This window comes from Canis lupus, chromosome 25 (genome assembly GCF_011100685.1).
Source record: "Canis lupus familiaris isolate Mischka breed German Shepherd chromosome 25, alternate assembly UU_Cfam_GSD_1.0, whole genome shotgun sequence".
Classification (NCBI taxonomy): Eukaryota; Metazoa; Chordata; class Mammalia; order Carnivora; family Canidae; genus Canis; species Canis lupus.
The window spans coordinates 4,878,512-4,895,553 of NC_049246.1; the positions used below are offsets into that span (position 1 = coordinate 4,878,512).

The window sequence follows — 17,042 nt, forward strand, 5'->3', positions numbered from 1 at the left end:
ATTTTCACTGATGAGAGACATAGAAATAAGCTCTTTCTGCTGCTCCCATGGGGTCCAGGCACACCTGAAAGCTCTCTTTGGGGTCTTGACTTTTAAGACTGTCCAGGAAAACTATCAGGGCCTCCTCTGAGGTGGGCATCCTCTGAGGCAGCCACCCTGGGACTCCATTCCTATTCCTTGGGAGCATTGTTTTAAGAAGCTAGAAGGGGAAATCCTTTATCATTCTTGAGGTTTTTCTCTCAGAGAAATTTCCTGTACCTTTAGGTCTGCTTTGGAAGCACGAAACAATACTCTATGGGTTTAGGCTTCAGAAAACCAAGGTAGGAGGCAGTTATTCCTTCTACCTTCTACTTTTTTTTTTTTTTCTTAAAGAAAGTGCTTATTTTCCTTCAACTTTATTTCCATTTTCTGTTTAAGAGTCTGTGAAAGAACAGACTCTGAACAGTTCATACCCTTCCAGTGGCCTGAGCAGTGGAGGCTGCAGACCAGCCTTCAGTGGTAGGCTGAACACTTCGGGCTGCAGTAGGGAACTACTAGACAGGCACAAGAGGGCACTTGTGCCATCGGACTAGCCTGTGACCTTGGGTTCAGTAGCAGTAAACCCAGGATCTGGAACAGTCCATTTGCCCTGAAATTCCTCCTTGGTCCCTGGCCTTCTCAGCAGCAGCCTGCCCTTCCTTAATCTTTTCAGGATCCCTGTAGAAATAGACATCAGGCCATGACCACTCATGGGTGTTCAAAAAAGACAGTGCCATGCACACATTAAACTTCTCCAGCCAGCACCCAGCACATCAGACCCACTGAGTGAACTCCCTTGATGTTGCATGGATGGCAATGTCTGCAGAGCACCAAGAAGAGTCCGCATCATACAGAGCAATGGGAGGCAGGTTAACCTAAGGAGCCTGTATTGAGAGGCTAAGGAAGGCTGGACCTAGTCGGTGAGGGTTCCAGGAGTGAAGCGGCCAGAAGTAGGAGCAGATCCCACAGCAGCAGCAAAGCTCAGCACAGCCTGCTGGCCAGTAGTCCTGGAGGATGTGACAACTGACATCAGCTGGGTTTTCAATGGCAACAGAGGCTCAAGCTGGGAGCAGAAACTTCTATTTATGACATACATGCCATCTCTCTTCTTTTTGTAGACATATTCATCTATTTGGAGGTCAAAGTTGGTGCCATCTAGGTGGACATCCTCCCTCTTTCGGTTGTAAGACATAAAGGGCTCCAGACATTGTGAAAGATTCCCTTTATGTTATCAGGGGCACCCAGAGCAACACTATATGGACCCCTCTCTGGGTACTGCAAAAAGGTATCTTCTACACCTTGTGGCTGTGTGGTCTACCTGGCCCCAGGAGATGCAGAATGAGGGGAGATAAGGGAAGAAGGAGGATTACCAGGAGAGAGATTTTAAAAAACAGGTAATATGTCCACTAAAATATCAAAGATGTTATTGTACCACATCAAGGCATTTTTAATCCCTGCATAGACAAAGTTCCAAGTTCATTTTAAGAACAGTGTTTCATCTATTGGCTCTGTGTGGCTCCAATGTGCTCTGCAAAAAGGTTGCTTCCAGATTTATTTCTGCTCCCCCAAACCTATGCCTGTCTCTCTGATGGTAAGTCTCCCAGCACCAAGGCAACAGAGGGTTAGATATAATATAGCCTGTTGGAAAGGCCTCAATGCCAGAGAAATTTGGGCTAACCAGATCCCTACAACCCTCATCTCCCCCAACACTTCTCTGGGTAAATCAATCACCACACATTTGTAGGCTACAGTTATTTGGGAATGTCACTATGCAGCTATCTCACCACGCAGCCCTCCATCCCCACAATAAAGAGAATTGACTAGTAGCAAACAGTAGAGACTCTTAAGGATAGAGAACACACTAGGGGTTGATGGAGGGAGTTGGGTGAGGGATGGGCTAGATGGGGAATGGGCATTAAAGAGGGCACTTGTTGGGGATTCCGGGTGGCTCAGCTGTTTGGCACCTGCCTTTGTCCCAGGGCATGATCCTGGAGTCCCGGGATCAAGTTCCGCATCGGGCTCCCTACATGGAGCCTGCTTCTCCTTTGTCTGTGTCTCTGCCTCTCTCTCTATCTGTGTCTCTCATGAATAAATAAATAAAATCTTTAAAAAAAAAAAAAAAGAGGGCACTTGTGATGAGTACTGGATGTTATTTTATTTATTTTTTATAAACATTTTATTTATTTATTCATGAGAAACACAGAGATAGGGTGGCAGAGACACAGGCAGAGGAAGAAGCAGGCTCCATGCAGGGACTCCCATGCGGGACTCGATCCCAGGACTCGAGGATCACGCCCCGAGCCAAAGGCAGGCGCTAAACCGCCCAGGGATCCCATCGCTAGATGTTATATGTAAGTGATGAATCACTGAATTCTACTTCTGAAACCGATATTGCACTGTATGTTAACTAACTAGAATCTAAATACAAAGTTGAGGGCAGCCCCGGTGGTCCAGCGGTTTAGCGCCGCCTTCGGCCCAGGGCGAGATCCTGGAGACCTGGAATCGAGTCCCACATCGGGCTCCCTGCATGAGCCTGCTTCTCTCTGTCTCTGCCTCTCTCTCTCTCTCTCTGTGGGTCTCTCATGAATAAATAAATAAAAACTGTTTAAAAAATTAAATACAAAGTTGAAAAGCACAAAAACAGAACAAAAGAGAATTGACTATGCTTGGGGCACCTGGGTAGCTCAGTAGTTGAGCATCTGCCTTTGGTTCAGATAGTGATCCCGGGGTCCTGGGGCCGAGTCTCACATCCAGCTCCCCACAGGGAGTCTGTTTCTCCCTCTGCCTATGTCTCTGCCTCTCTCCGTGTGTCTCTCATGAATAAATAAATAAAATCTTAAAAAAAAAAAAAAAAGAATTGACTAGGCTCTGAGGAAAACAAGGATCAAAGTCACAGATAGGCCTGCCCTCAAAGAGCTTACAGTGCAGGAGAAAAGGACACATAACATGTGTTCTGATGTAAAAAAAAGAAGTTCAGTTTTGAACTTGATCGGCAGAAATTTCTGGAGCTAAAGATGGAACCCGTAAGATATAGATAATAACTCGACATTGATAGGGGACAAGATCATTTCTACCAAGAAGAGTTACTATAATGAGCACTCCATGTCCCAGGCCATGTGATATCCTATGTTTTCATATACATTATCTCTTTTAATGAGGTGGTTGTTGTTATTATTATTATCCCATATCAAAAGTAAGAAAACTTTACAAAAATTAAAGAACTTGCCCAAGGCCTTGGAGCTTAAGTGGGGATGATGAGGGTCAAGGTCAAACTGAAGGACTCAGAATCCATGCTCCTAACCAGGGTGCCGCACGTCTTGACCAGACAACAGTTTTCCTTCTGTGTCTCCACCGTTCATTCTGCTGTGAACAACTGAGAGAAGCAGCGCCAGCAACATCATTTGTGGCTCAAGATCTCTCCATAGCACCACGCACACCTGGCCTGCAGTTAGCGTCATTGACTGCCTGACTTTTTAAATCTCCACAATTGTGGTGTGGCTGTGAAATGTTACCTGAGACATGAACTTAATTCCACAAATTTGCATTGAATATCTAAAGCAGGCAGGTGTGAGGGTGGGATTCAAAGATAAGTAAGACATGATCTCTAGCCTGAGGAAATTTCTGACATGTGTGGGAGGAAGTGGGAGAGCAAGGAATAGAAAAACAACTCAAACCAGCTCTGTGCCATAGTGCAGGCACTGGGAATCTTCTGGGCCCCCAGCCAGGTCACAAAGACACGACCACCCGTGAGCAGCCTTGGGCAGCCTCGATCCAGGACTGACTTCTCCATCAGGCACAGCAAGAAGAGTGCCTGGGACCCGTAATATTATAAGGGGTCCTGAAAATGTCTTTATTTTTCTTTTAAATCAGAAAAACAATACATTTGATAATAGAAATGACCTCAGCCTGGATTATATACTTGTCTTATGCCAACACAGACATTTAAAATTTTTTATTTATCTATCTAATTATTTATTTCGTTTTTTTTTTTTAATTTTATTTATTTATTTGAGGGGGAGAGCAGAAAGCACAAGCAGGAAGTAGGAGGAGAGAGGAGCAGAGGACTCCCACTGAGTAGGGAGCCCAACGTGGGCCTCCATCCCAGGACTCTGGGGATCATGACCTTACCCAAAGGCAGATGCTTAAGCTTAACCAGACTGAGCCCCCCACCCCCCGTGCCCCTAATTATTTATTTATTTATTTAACTATTTACTTGTTTATTTGCTTACTTACTTATATGGAGGTAGGAGCTCATGAAAGCAAAAGTGCCCACAGCCCATGAAAGTCACGGCTCTGCTGTGGTGGCCAAATTAGATGTTCAATGCATACTGGATTTTATAAGGTACCAAGAACTGTACTTGGCTCTGAAACTTGGGGTAAAGTTTTATCAATGATCATACCATCTCAAGGTCCAACACTGAGAAGAAAACAAAGTTGGAACCATGAAATTTTGTCCTTATAAGACCGATGAAAGAAAGAAAGATCTAAACACCAGCATCCGGGGGATCCCTGGGTGGCTCAGCAGTTTGGCGCCTGCCTTTGGCCCAGGGAGCAATCCTGGAGTCCCGGGATCGAGTCCCACGTCGGGTTTCCGGCATGGAGCCTGCTTCTCCCTCCTCCTGTATCTCTGCGCCTCTCTCTCTCTCTCTCTCTCTATGTCTATCATAAATAAATAAGTAAATCTTTTTAAAAGAATAAATAAACACCAGCATCCCCTTCTTGGATCCCAAATAGCATCACTTTGTGTCCCAAATCCTAGAATTATTTGGAATCAGTTGCTAAGAATGGGGCCCCATCTCTCTCCCTGCCCTAAGGGAGGATGCAAAGTGCCAAGAGCAAAAGCCACATCTGGAAACTCGTACATTTGATCCACACTGGTGGCTGAGAAAGGGAAGCTACCCCATCCCACCTGCTCCAATTCTGCTGCTTGTCAGTGGGCACAGGAGGCCTTGCTGGCTTCTGACTGGGGAGTCAGACTCAGAGGAGGCACCAAAGCTGGAGTCCAGAGCACTGGGTGGTCTGAGGAGGAGGTGACCATGGAGAGGGGGATGCACTCTCTGCCAGGCCACTGGTACCAGAGGTGCTGGAAAGGTAGGGCAGTCAGTGGAACCCAGAGAGCACGGGCTGCCCCAGAGGGGTCCTGATCCCCAAGCTCCTTGGAGGATGGCCCTGGGTGTTAAGCTTCTTTCAAAGCACCACCAGTACTTGATGGAATCCGGGTGAGGGCAGTTAGACGACATCTGTGAAGGGTAAGATGAGACAGTGACTCATGCTTGCAAATACTGACTGATTCCACCTCATACCTGAAGCACAAAGTGACATTTCTCACCCTTTCCCCAAATAAATCTTTCCTGCACTGCATTCTCGGTGGACCTCAAGGCCTGTCAAGGACTTGGCCCTGAGCTCATTGTAACCACAGTAGATTGCCAAGTTTTGCAGATGTTTGCACTGACTGCTTTATGTTTTGCAATATTCTAGAGCTGTTCCCAAGTGACGTTTATCCATTCACCAAGTTAATGCTTAATAAGAATGATCTACAAAAGTTGACAGCTCCAAGAGATGAGGAGGAGAACCACCTCCAAGGAGAGGGGATTAGCTGAATGAATGAATGAATGAATGATTGAATGAATGCAGTGCTGTTACCTATACCTTGAGGTGCAGAAAAGCAGCAGTTCCTAGGGAAAAAAGAGGACAAGTGTTTATTTATGGACACACGGGGCATGTTTCTTTTTTTTCAGAAGTGCTATGAGACCCCAACTGGGCTGGGAATGCTCCTGCTGAACCAAAGCAGCAGAGTGGAGATGAATGTGAAGATGAGCTGTGTGTGAACTCTACAAGGTGGGCTTTTCTGGAAACATGTATCAGTTCCATAGCCAAAGAGGGGTTAGTTCTCAGGGCAAGAAAAATTGGATTCACTTTGAAGGAAGCAGAATCATCCCCAGCTCCAAGACTTGAAACACAACCTGTTTGACTCTATAGCATCTCATTGAAAGTTTGAAAAATCCTGCGGGTGTCCATATCAATATCTCCACAGAAAGGTAGAGTGTTAAAGGGTTTCCTAAAGGTCAACCAACAATTTAGTGGCTGATCTGGGATTAAAGGACTGGTCTCTGTTCCTTCCCAGCATTTGAGTGATGTATAAAATGTTAACTGTGCTTTATTGCTGTGATGCGCTGCATGTTTCACATGTGTCTCTAAACCTCGCCTTGATGCTATAGGAGTGGTATTATTTTTTTTAAATATTTTATTTATTTATTCATGAGAGAGAAAGAGAGGGAGAGAGAAGTAAGCTCCACGCAGGGAGCCCGATGTGAGATCCGATCCCGGGACCCAGGATCACGCCCTGGGCCAAAGGCAGGTGCCAAACCGCTGAGCCACTCAGGGATCCCCTAGGAGTGGTATTATTATCTTCTTTGCATGATGGCAAAATTCACGCTCTGGAAGAGATTTTGCACCAGACCTGGGGTCACAACCTGTTCAACAAAAATATGAGGGCTCCGTTTTGTGCTAAGCCTGGGGCTTCTCAGATACAAAGCAAAGCAAGTATAATCAAGAAGAAGAAATTACTGAAAGGCCTCAGTCAAAGTAAATTGTATTTTAAAGAATTTTTTTTTTAAGGCAAAATAATCATTTGGTGCACTGTGGGTTTTTTGTGCTAACAGGCTGAATTCCATGTAGAAATGGGAGAAGAGCCGTAATTGCTTGGAAGGATTGCAGATGTACCCAGACTCATTTTATTAATTAAGCAGGCCTGGATGCTAATTCAGTTGCTATGCACCAGAGCTCCCGGGAAATGCATGCAGAGGCAGAACCTTGAAGGAGATTTATATATAATGCAGGTGGGAATTTTAGAAGAGGAGAGGAGGAATGTGGTTGCACAACCATGTTATACAGCACAGAATCAAGTTTCTTAATAGTGTCCATGGACTGTGCTAACCCCGGCTCCACGCCAGCTGGATGGAGGACATGTAGAGGGATGTGGACAATTATAATAGTAAATATAATAGTAAGAAACTATGTTATTTTTTTAAGATTTTATTTATTTACTCACGAGAGACACAGAGAGAGACAGAGACACAGGCAGAGGGAGAAGCAGGCTCCCTGCAGGGGGCCTGATGTGGGACTTGATCCCAGGACCCTGAGATTACGCCCTGAGCCAAAGGCAGATGCTTAACCACTGAGACACCCAGGTGCCGCTAAGAAACTGTTTTTTAAAAACCACAATTCCGGACCTACCCTCTGTGTAGGAAGCCCAGCCTGCCTCAGTTTCCCTCCCCCAGTAATGACTGGGCCGGGGCCTCCCGCAGGCTTGCTGTCTGGCGGTGGCACCAGCTCCCCGCTGCCCCAGTTCTCCCGGAGCCGCCGCGCTGCTGCTGCAGAGGCCTGCCCGGGCCTGCGGCTGGAGGCCGCCCCGGCTGCCCGCCCCCTTGCCCCGGCTGCCCCCCCGCTGCCCCCGGCTGCTCCCCGCTGCCCATCCCGGCCGCTCCGGAGACTGGCCTCAGGGGCAAACTCGGCTTCGCGTGGCCTCCTCTGGTCCAGAGGTCACAGAAGCTCCACGCGGCTTCGGCTTGGGAGATTTTAATGCAACAGCCCTTCTAGTTATTTGCATTGCTGCCTGCGTCGCCCCGGGCCAGGCCCCAGTGCGCAGCGCGGGCTGCGGCTCCGCGGGGACAGCCTCCCTGCCGCCCGCAGCAATTCCTGACCCTCCCCTCCGGTTTTCTCCGGCACCTCTGAATCCCGGTGAATGTGGTTCAGCTTCTACCCTGTGATACTCACTAAAACTAAACACCCCCCCCCCCCACGTGGGAGATTCCACCAGAAGGAGAACAAAGGTCAGTGTGGTCATGTGGAATCTGATTAGCACAAAGCTGCAGAAACGCTCGGGGTGGATTAAATGGTTCCCAAGTCACCCGGCCCCTTGGGCGGCGGGAACTGTTCCTGCCTGGTGGAATATGGGTCACTTCACTTTGCTTGCCCAGAGGGATGGGTTTAGCACCCACATTTCAAGTTGGGTTCTCCTATTGTTATTTAAAAATTATGTATATTTAAGAATGCCACTATTGCTTGAATTTAAAAGGAGAAAGGTTTTTTTTTTTTTTTTAAGTTCATTACATTGGGATAGAGAAGAAAATGATGCTTTTCAAAAAACCAGGATTACTAAGGTATAATGAACATACGTCCTCTTCACTGTACACTCGGGTGACAAATACACACAGTTGGGTATTAGCCACAATCAAGGTTCCAGTCCTTTCCCCCCAGAAGTTCCCGGTGTCCCCTGACACACCCACAACCTATACCCCAGCCCTGCACAACCATCGGTCTGTTTTCTGTCCTCGCAGTTTTACCTTTTCTAGAATGTCATTTAAATGGAGTCATACACGGTATGTAGTGCTTGGCGTCTGGTTTATTTCAGCCAGCACAATGCCTTTGTGATTCATCCACATTGCTCTGTGTACCAGCGCTTCATTCCTTTTCACTGCTGAGCAGCCTCCCTTACGTGGACGCTCTGCAGTTAGTATGTACATTCACCAGTAGATGAATATTTAGGTTGTTTCCAGTTTTTAGCTGCAATGAACATTTGTTTACAAGTCTTGGTGAAAACATATGTTTTCACTTATCTGGAGTAAATACCTACGAGTGGGACTGCTGGGCCATTTGGCAAGTATATGCAGAAGATTTTTTGAAGATGAGGGGAGTCTGAGAATGTTGCTGCCCCAGTTCTTATACAGGGAGCAACATAACAAGGCGAGGGATTTTAAGAAGCATTAGCTCAGCCCTGGGCTCTGTCCTGCCTTCCAAGGCCTGAGGTTAGTAAATTACTGCTTTGTTGGTCTGGACAATACGGATGGGGCGGGTGTCTTTAGGGGGCTCCACCACTTATCTATGGCGTGACCTTGGGCAAGTACTTAAGCTCTCTATGCTTTTTTTTCTTCCACTTTAAAATGAGCATAGCACCTACTTTGCAGAGATGGTGTGAGGATTTTCTAAACTATGCCCAGTAAAGAGCATCACACAATGCCTGCCACATAGCGGGTACTCAATAAACACCACCAATTTAAAGCCTAGGGGGAAATCAGAGCTAGAATTTAAACTGAAAGAGATCATAGTGGAGATCATTTGTCTTTCTCAATGGTTCTGGTATTTTGAATCCAATATGCTCACCAGATGCCATGAAGAATACACTTATTCATTCAACACATATTGAGTGCCTGTTGAGTACCACGTGAGGAAAACAGGCCCATTCCCGTCATTCTTATGGAGCTCACCGTCTAGTAGGAGAGTACAGGCAGTGTGTGTAATTACAAACTTTAATGAGTGCCACCAAAGAAAAGAGGCCAGGGGAGAGTGTACCACAGTGCGGGCACTGCCAGCCTCACAGTGCACTGGAATACCTCTTTAGTATTTCTTTCTTCCCTTTTTTTTTTTTTTTTTAAGATTTTATTTATTTACTCATGAGAGACAGAGAGAGAGAGAGAGAGAGAGAGGCAGAAACATAGGCAGAGGGAGAAGCAGGCTGCCTGCGGGGAGCCTGATGTGGGACTGGATCCCAGGACCCCGGGATCACGCCCTGAGCCAAAGGCAGATGCTCAACCACTGAGCCACCCAGGTGCCCCCCCACCCCATAACACTTTAGCATTTCTAACTCAGCTCCATTATTGCCTATGCTTAAGAGGAAGGGAATAGCAGTCCCTGATGTCTTTCATTCATTTCCCCTTTATTCATTATTCATTAGCAAACGTTTGCCTGATGCCCTTTAGGATTAGGCTGCTGTCCTGGGCTCCAAGGACTCACACACACAAGAGTAAGACATGCTTCTCCTGCTGGAGGGTTTACGACAACGTAGAGGATGAGACCAGGATGCATGCACAGTGATAGCACCTCTTCCTGCTGGGACTGCTCCATGAAAAGGATCATGAAACTTTGATGAGTCCATGTGAGAGGCAGCTAATCACTATTTCCGCTGACCCAGATTTAGCAACAGGATGATGCCGCAGGGACTGAAGGTACAAACCTGCTGCTTTGTTTGAAAGGGACCAACAGACGTGGTGGGGGGCCCTTCTCCTCAGGGCCCAAGGGAGAAGTTAAAGCCCCCTGAGGAGGAGGTGGTGGAGCAATGCAAGACCCACCATCAGTCCCCTCTCTGAAGCCAGATGGTGCTCGCCAGAGACTTCCAGAGGAAACTGAGTGTGAACAAGCAGCAGTGCTGCTGTGGAGATATGTAACATGTCTTGGAAAATAACAACTGTTTCAGAAAATTGGAAAGGCATTAACATGCTGAGAAGCCAATCCTGATGCAGGAACCAGGACCTTGCTTGGCAGTCACAGGGACTAACAGATTTGCCCTTCTCTTGGGTCTCAGCCCAGCCCAGGCAAAGGCATCGACTGGCCAAGCTATAGAGTTAATGCCACCTATATGTTCCATTTTCGTCCTTACTGAGGTTTTCAGTTGCACCTACTGAGTGCATCTGAGTGCTAGGCACAACGATCAGCCCTATGGGTAGATATGGGTTACATTGGTTTTTCAATGCCCTCAATTCCTTTGGATACCTCTTCCTCACCACTGCCCTCCCCCCCCCAATCATGTGATGCCATGGAGCTATCCATCACAGGTTCATACCTTCCTAGTTGGGACATGGCCAGGACATTCAGGATCCATCATTCTATTCCTTTCTCTGGTGGCCAAGATTGGTCTTGGAGTGGTCATGTAACCCAATCTGGACTGGTTGCAGACTTTTTCTGCAGATGTGATAGCGTTGTGGTGAACTACTATACTGAACCACGTATCCTAAAATTTCCTTTCCAGTATGTTTTCAGACAGGTCAGGCTATAAGAGACATTCTTTTGAGAGATGTGAAGGACAGAAGGGAAGCAGTAGCCATTTTGTAGCATATACATGCCTTCTCCCTGTTATTCACTCAAACACTAATTTGGGTGCTGCTATAAAGGGATTTTGCAGATGTAATTAAAGCCCCTGATCTGTTGACTTTAGGTTGAGGACACTATCCTGAGTTGGCCTAATTTAATCAGTTGGGAGTCCTTAAAAAAAGGTTTAGGCCTTCCCTGGACAATGGCTTGTACTCATGCCTGTTGCATCCAGCCCGCTTCTGAATTTCCACTCTAAGGGTCTGCTCTCTGGATTTCTTATGTGCTTAGCCAGCCAATTCCTCATGATAAATCTCAAGGGGTGTGTGTGTGTGTGTGTGTGTGTCTGTGTGTGTGTGTGTACTAATGATTCTGCTCCCCTGGTTGAACTCTGACCAGTACAACAAAAGACAGGGTTTTATGTTTGGATTATTATTGTGCTCTGCTAGTTGTTCCAAGCATCTATTTCCTTCTCCTGTTATACTAGGACTTGTGATTTTTTAGCTAGGCTCACTGCCACCCTGAGTTTCAAAAGTCAAAAGGTAGATATTGATGCAAGAAAAGTAAGACAAATAGCCACAGAAACATTTGTACACTGATATTTATAGCAGTTTTTTTTAAATATGGCTAAGAACTAGAAAAAACAAAATTGTGCATCAAGTTGTAAATGAATAAATGGATCATGTACATCCATATAATGGGATATTACCCAGTAATAAAAAGGAAAAATAACCATTCCACAAAGCAACATGGATGAATCTCAAAAGCATTCGAAAGCTAAGTGAAAGAAACCAGTCACAAAGGCCACATATTTGCAAATCATATATCTGATAAGAAAACTTGCAAATCATATATCTGATAAGAAAACTGCATCCAGAATATCTACATAACTCTTACTATGCAAAAATAAAGACATGTAACCTAATGGAAAAGTAGGTCCAATAAAATCTGAAGATGATCAACAGCAATAGTCATTAGAAAATGCAACTTAAAGCCACAATGAGATATTATTTGTAGCCCCACTAGGATGGCTAAAATTAACAACAACAACAACAACAACAAAAAGACAGACAATAACAGGTGTTGGCAAGGATGCTGAGATCCTGAGAATGGAACTTCTGGGAGATGAATACCTTTATGAGATCTTTTATACTTCAGAAGAGGAGCCACTCTGGAGAAGTCCACAGGCAGCTGCTTTAGGTGCTGCTAAGTGGTAAAGGAGGATGAACTGACCAGGTCGTCAATGCCCCCATAATAGCCCCACTGGCTGCACCACACCACCGTGACTTGCAGGCTTGGGTAGAGAGGTAGGGAGAAGAGCTTGAAGGAGTCATAGGAGTGAGGCAGGCTCTTTAGGAAGACCTGGATGTATTTCTGGGTACAAAAGACTTCCCCAGGGAGTGCAGTGCAGTGGGAAGAGGCCAAGAGCCCAGGAGGATGGGGTGGGCGATGAGGATGAGGGCCTATGGTCCTTTCCCTGAGCTACAACCCTTTCTCCTCTTTCTCCAGTTAAAATGAATAACAGGCATCTTTGCTCAGGATATTAGAAAACTTAGTTTCTCAGGCTAAGAGCCCTTTGGGATGATAGTAATAATTGTAACTGGTTTATTGGGGGTATAACTCATTGGATGGAAGCATGAAATAGTTTTATTCTTTCCAATAACTGGTCCTTGATAAAGTCCGTGTTGAACTCTCCTTTCTAACTAAAGATAAGGTGCCCTCATCACACCAATCTGACCACATCCCATTAGTTTCCATCACTTTTGGCTACTAAAACAGTTCCATATTGGCATTTAAAGCTTAGTTTTTATGATTAAAATGTCCTCTTTCTTGAACTAGGGCTATCACTGCTTTGAGAGGAGGAGGCAGTGTGATCTGGCTCTGAGACTCCTTCCAGTAAGAGCTGGCTTCCAGACTGTTGTGCAGGAAGGAGGTAGAGTCTCCCTAGGTGACTGTCATGGTGGCATGTGCCCCTGGCCTTGCATGGCTCAGTCTGGTTCCATCTGCTCTGCAGGCAGCCTCATCTGAGGTGGTTACCTCCACATAGGCAGTGTGGGGGTTCTTGGAGAAATATTCAGAAAATCTCCATCCCTGAAAATAGTTCAGCTCCACCAGCAATGCCTATCTCCAGCGCCCCCCCTCCAGATGTGGTGATTCGTTGTCCTTGAAATGTCCCTGGTTCTCAAGCCTTTAATAAACATTGTGCTCCTTCCTGGCCATAGAAACCACTGGGCTCCTCTTCCATAACCTACAACAGCCATGAATGTTCACTTCATAGCCCAGGTTGGGATTCCTAAGGAGCAGTGGTGTCAGATAAAATATGCCCAATATATTAGAAAATTATTCATCGTTCTTCTGAAATTCAAATTTACCTGGGCATCCCCGTAGCTTTATTTGCTAAATCTGGCAACTGCAATAGAAGCAAACTCTGAGGTGGAGATTTGCATGCAGAAAGTTCATGGGGGAGTGCTCTGGGGATTGATGCCTGTGGGGGAGCAAAGCCAGCAGAAGTGGGCAGAGAAAAAGTTGAACTGAGATGCAGTCACAACAAAGACCTCAACCCACCCTCCAGGGAGCTCTGGAGCTGGGTAGATCCTTCAAAATTGCCGCACATTGAGGGAAGGGTGGCTGGGGCTTTACACCCCCCAAATGAGCCATCACTGGATGTGGGCCGAGCCTGGAAGGTGTCACCTTGGGCAGGGCAGTGCTCTTCAGCAAGGTCAAATGTGGCATGAGAGGTTCAGCCGAGAGCTGTAAGCCCCCAGCCAGTCCAGCACGTAGAAGCCACCCCTGCTGTCAGGAGGAAACCAGGCGCCGTAGCAACTCACTGCACAGAGGTTTCAGCTCCCTCAAAGGGCACCTACACCTCGCGGCAGAAGAATTCGGGTTCTCACGGGGGCAAAGGGCAAGAAGCCGCAGGAAGAAAAACCGCGCTGCGCGGACGGGCTAGTCTGTGAGGCGGCCCAGGCCCTTCCCAGGCGCACCAGGGATGTAGACGCGCACAACTGGGTTTAAGCGCGTAACGTGTCTGCACAGTTTGACGACCTCTGCAGATTTCCCGGGGGGCTCCGTCAGACTCCTTTGCCGTTAACGGGGGTGCGCCGGGGCTCGGGAGCTGGAAGCGGGGCGCTGACCCCCGACGCCCGGGCGCCCCCGCCGGCTTCAGCTACGGTCTCCCAGGCCCCCCCTCCCCCTCGCTCCTGGGATGCCCCGCTCCGCTGCCTGCACCCTGCGGCCTCGGCAGCCCCAGCCTGGCCGCACCCGGCCTCGTCATCACCCCACGGCCCTCGCAGGCGGCCGCGCCTCAGCCTTTCGGACCCCTTTACCTGGGACCCACGCACCCACCTAGGGCGTCGCACTGGGGGGCTGCTGGGGCAACGCCCGCAAGACTGCGGTGCAGAGTCAGAGAGGACCCCCGCCCCCCCCGGGGTTGGCTGTCCTTCCAAAGCCACCCGGTGGCCCTGGTCTCCGGACAGCTCCCCCTCACTCCTCCAAGTTCCAGTTCCTCCTGCCAGCCCCTCCTCCTCCTCCCGGCAGGTGAGCCCCCAGCTCACGCACACTCTGCGTTCTCGCCTGTCCCCCCTGGCCTCAGATGAGGATGCGGCCCTCCCGGTCGGAGAGTCCTCCTTCCATCTGGACTCGCAGTCCTCCCTCTTCCCATATCTTCAGTCTCCTGCTACAGTGGTTTCCTCTCTTACCAAATCACTTCCTTTCTGCTGGCTCTGTCTAGTCTCATGTATAAACGTACTTAAGATCCTACACGACTTTAAAAGAAATTACCCACTGCCCCTAAACCTCCAAGAAGTATCACCAGGTCCTTGTCCTGTTGGCACTCAAATTACCGTAGAATAAGCTATGGGTAAACTTCCACTGCCACATGCTCCACTTACAATTCAAGCCTCAGAAACATGCCACCTGGGCAGCCCCGGTGGCTCAGCAGTTTAGCGCTGCCTTCAGCCCAGGGTGTGATCCTGGAGAGCCGGGATCAAGTCCCATGTCAGATTCCCTGCATGGAACCTGCTTCTGTCTGTCTCTCTGCCTCTCTCTCTATGTGTCTTTCATGAATAAATAAAATCTTAAAAACAAAACAAAACAAAACAAAAAGAATGTGAAGTATTAAAAAAAAAAAAGAAGAAGAAAAGAAAAGAAACATGCCACCTGCTCCAACCCCTTCCCTGCAATGCCTACCTACATTGTGACCCATTTCAATCTTACTAGACCTCACTCCAGTTCTTGGTTCTGTTGACGGTTTTCTCCTTGAAACTCTTCTCAGGCTGCTCTTCCTCAGCTTCCCGTGGGCGTCTGATACCTTGGTGTTGTAAGGGTTCTCTTCTCGATCGTTCTCTTCTCTCTCGTCCTCGTTGCTTCTCTCTCTGGTCATGCTCAAGTGGTTTAATCCCTTCTGAGCAGGCCCATGACTCCCAAAGCATTATCTTCCCCAGCCAGCCATCTCCTGGGGGCTCCAACCAGATCTGAAGCTGCCTCCTAGGCTCTTCCCTGAATTTCCTGGGTGGAAAGAGGGAATCCTCAACCCTTCACAGCTAAACCCACAGAGTTTCTCTAGACAGGTCTGCATGCTAAGTGCACGTACCTCTTTCTACCAATAGGTTTATAACCAGAAACCTAAGAAATATATTTGATTCTTCCTTCTTTCTCCTTCTGTATCCAGTCTGGAAAGAAAATGAGTATACAAGACACTTGGCAACCACCTCTGAGGGCAAACAAGATTAAACTTTGAGTTTCTTAGGCAGTATTCTTATGAGTTTGCATCTGAGCACTCATTAGCAAGATTTGTTCATTCCTTTATTCTTTCCCTCACCTGTTTATTCAGCCACAAACCAGAGCTGAGTGTCTTCCAGGGCCAGTACTGTGCTCGGCATGGTCCAGAGTGGGGGATGAGAAGTGACTGCTAATGGGTACATGGTTTCTTTTCAGAGTAATGAAAAAAAATTACTTTTTTTAATTTTTAAAAAATTTAATGAGAGACACAGAGAGGCAGAGACATAGACAGAGAAAGAAGCAGGCTCCCCAAGAGGAGCCTGATGTGGAACTCGATCTCAGGACTCCAGGATCACACCCTGAGCCGGAGCAGATGCTCAACCACTGAGCAACCCAGGCATCCCATGAAAAATATTTTAAAATTAGATTGTAATGATGCTTGCACAAACCTGTGCATTTCATAGAAAACATTGAGTTGTATATGTGTGGATCATACCTCAATTTTTAAATTAGCTTCTTGTCTTCTAATGTTTGAGTTGTAAGAGTTACTTGTATATTCTGAATGTAAGTTCCTTATCAGATATGTGATTTGATGATACCTTCTCTCATTCTATAGGCTGTCTTTTTACTTTCTTGATGATATCATTTGCAGCTCCAAATGTTTCTTTGATGTAGTTTTAAGTTATCCATCTATCTGTTTGTTTATTTATTTATTGTCACTTATGCTTGTGATGCCATGTCTAGAAAACTATTACCTAATCCAGGGTCATGAAGACTTACTCCTAAGTTTTCTTTTAAGTGTTCTATAGTTGTAGCTGCTTTTCCACTGAGGTCTGTGATTTCATTTATTATGTGAGGTAGGGATCCGATTTTATTCTTTTCCTCATTGAATTGTCTTGGCATCCTTGCTGAAAATTGATTTACTGTAAATGTATTAATTTATTTCTGGACTATCAATTATATTCCATTATTCTCTATATCTATCCTTATGCTAGTACCACATAGTCTTGATTACTCTTTGTTACGAGTCTTAAAGTAGGGAAGCATGAGTCTCACAAGTTCTTTCTTATTTTTCAAGGTCATTTTGACTATTCTGGGTAGCTTGAACTTTCATATAAATTTTAGGATCAGCTTGTCACTTTCTGTAAAGAAGCCAACAGCTCCTAGAAGATAACAGTAGAAAACCTACATGACCTTGGGTATGGTAATAACTTTCTAGATACAACACCAAAGGCATGAAGTATATAATTGGTAAACTGAACTTCATTAAAACTAAACACTTCTGGGTAGCCTGGGGGGGGGGGGGGTTCAGCAGTTTAGCACCGCTTTCAGCCCAGGGTGTGATCCTGGAGAGCTGGGATAGAGTTCCACTTTGGGCTCCCTGCATGGAGCCTGCTTCTCCCTCTGCCTGTGTCTCTGCCTCTCTCTCTCTCTCTCTTTCT

At 46.7% G+C, this 17,042-nt stretch overlaps 1 pseudogene; it reads right to left on the bottom strand.

Moving 5' to 3' along the window:
- Positions 1-446: 446 nt before the first annotated feature.
- Positions 447-1,210, bottom strand: LOC111092484 (annotated as a pseudogene).
- Between the last annotated feature and the right edge of the window lie 15,832 nt (positions 1,211-17,042).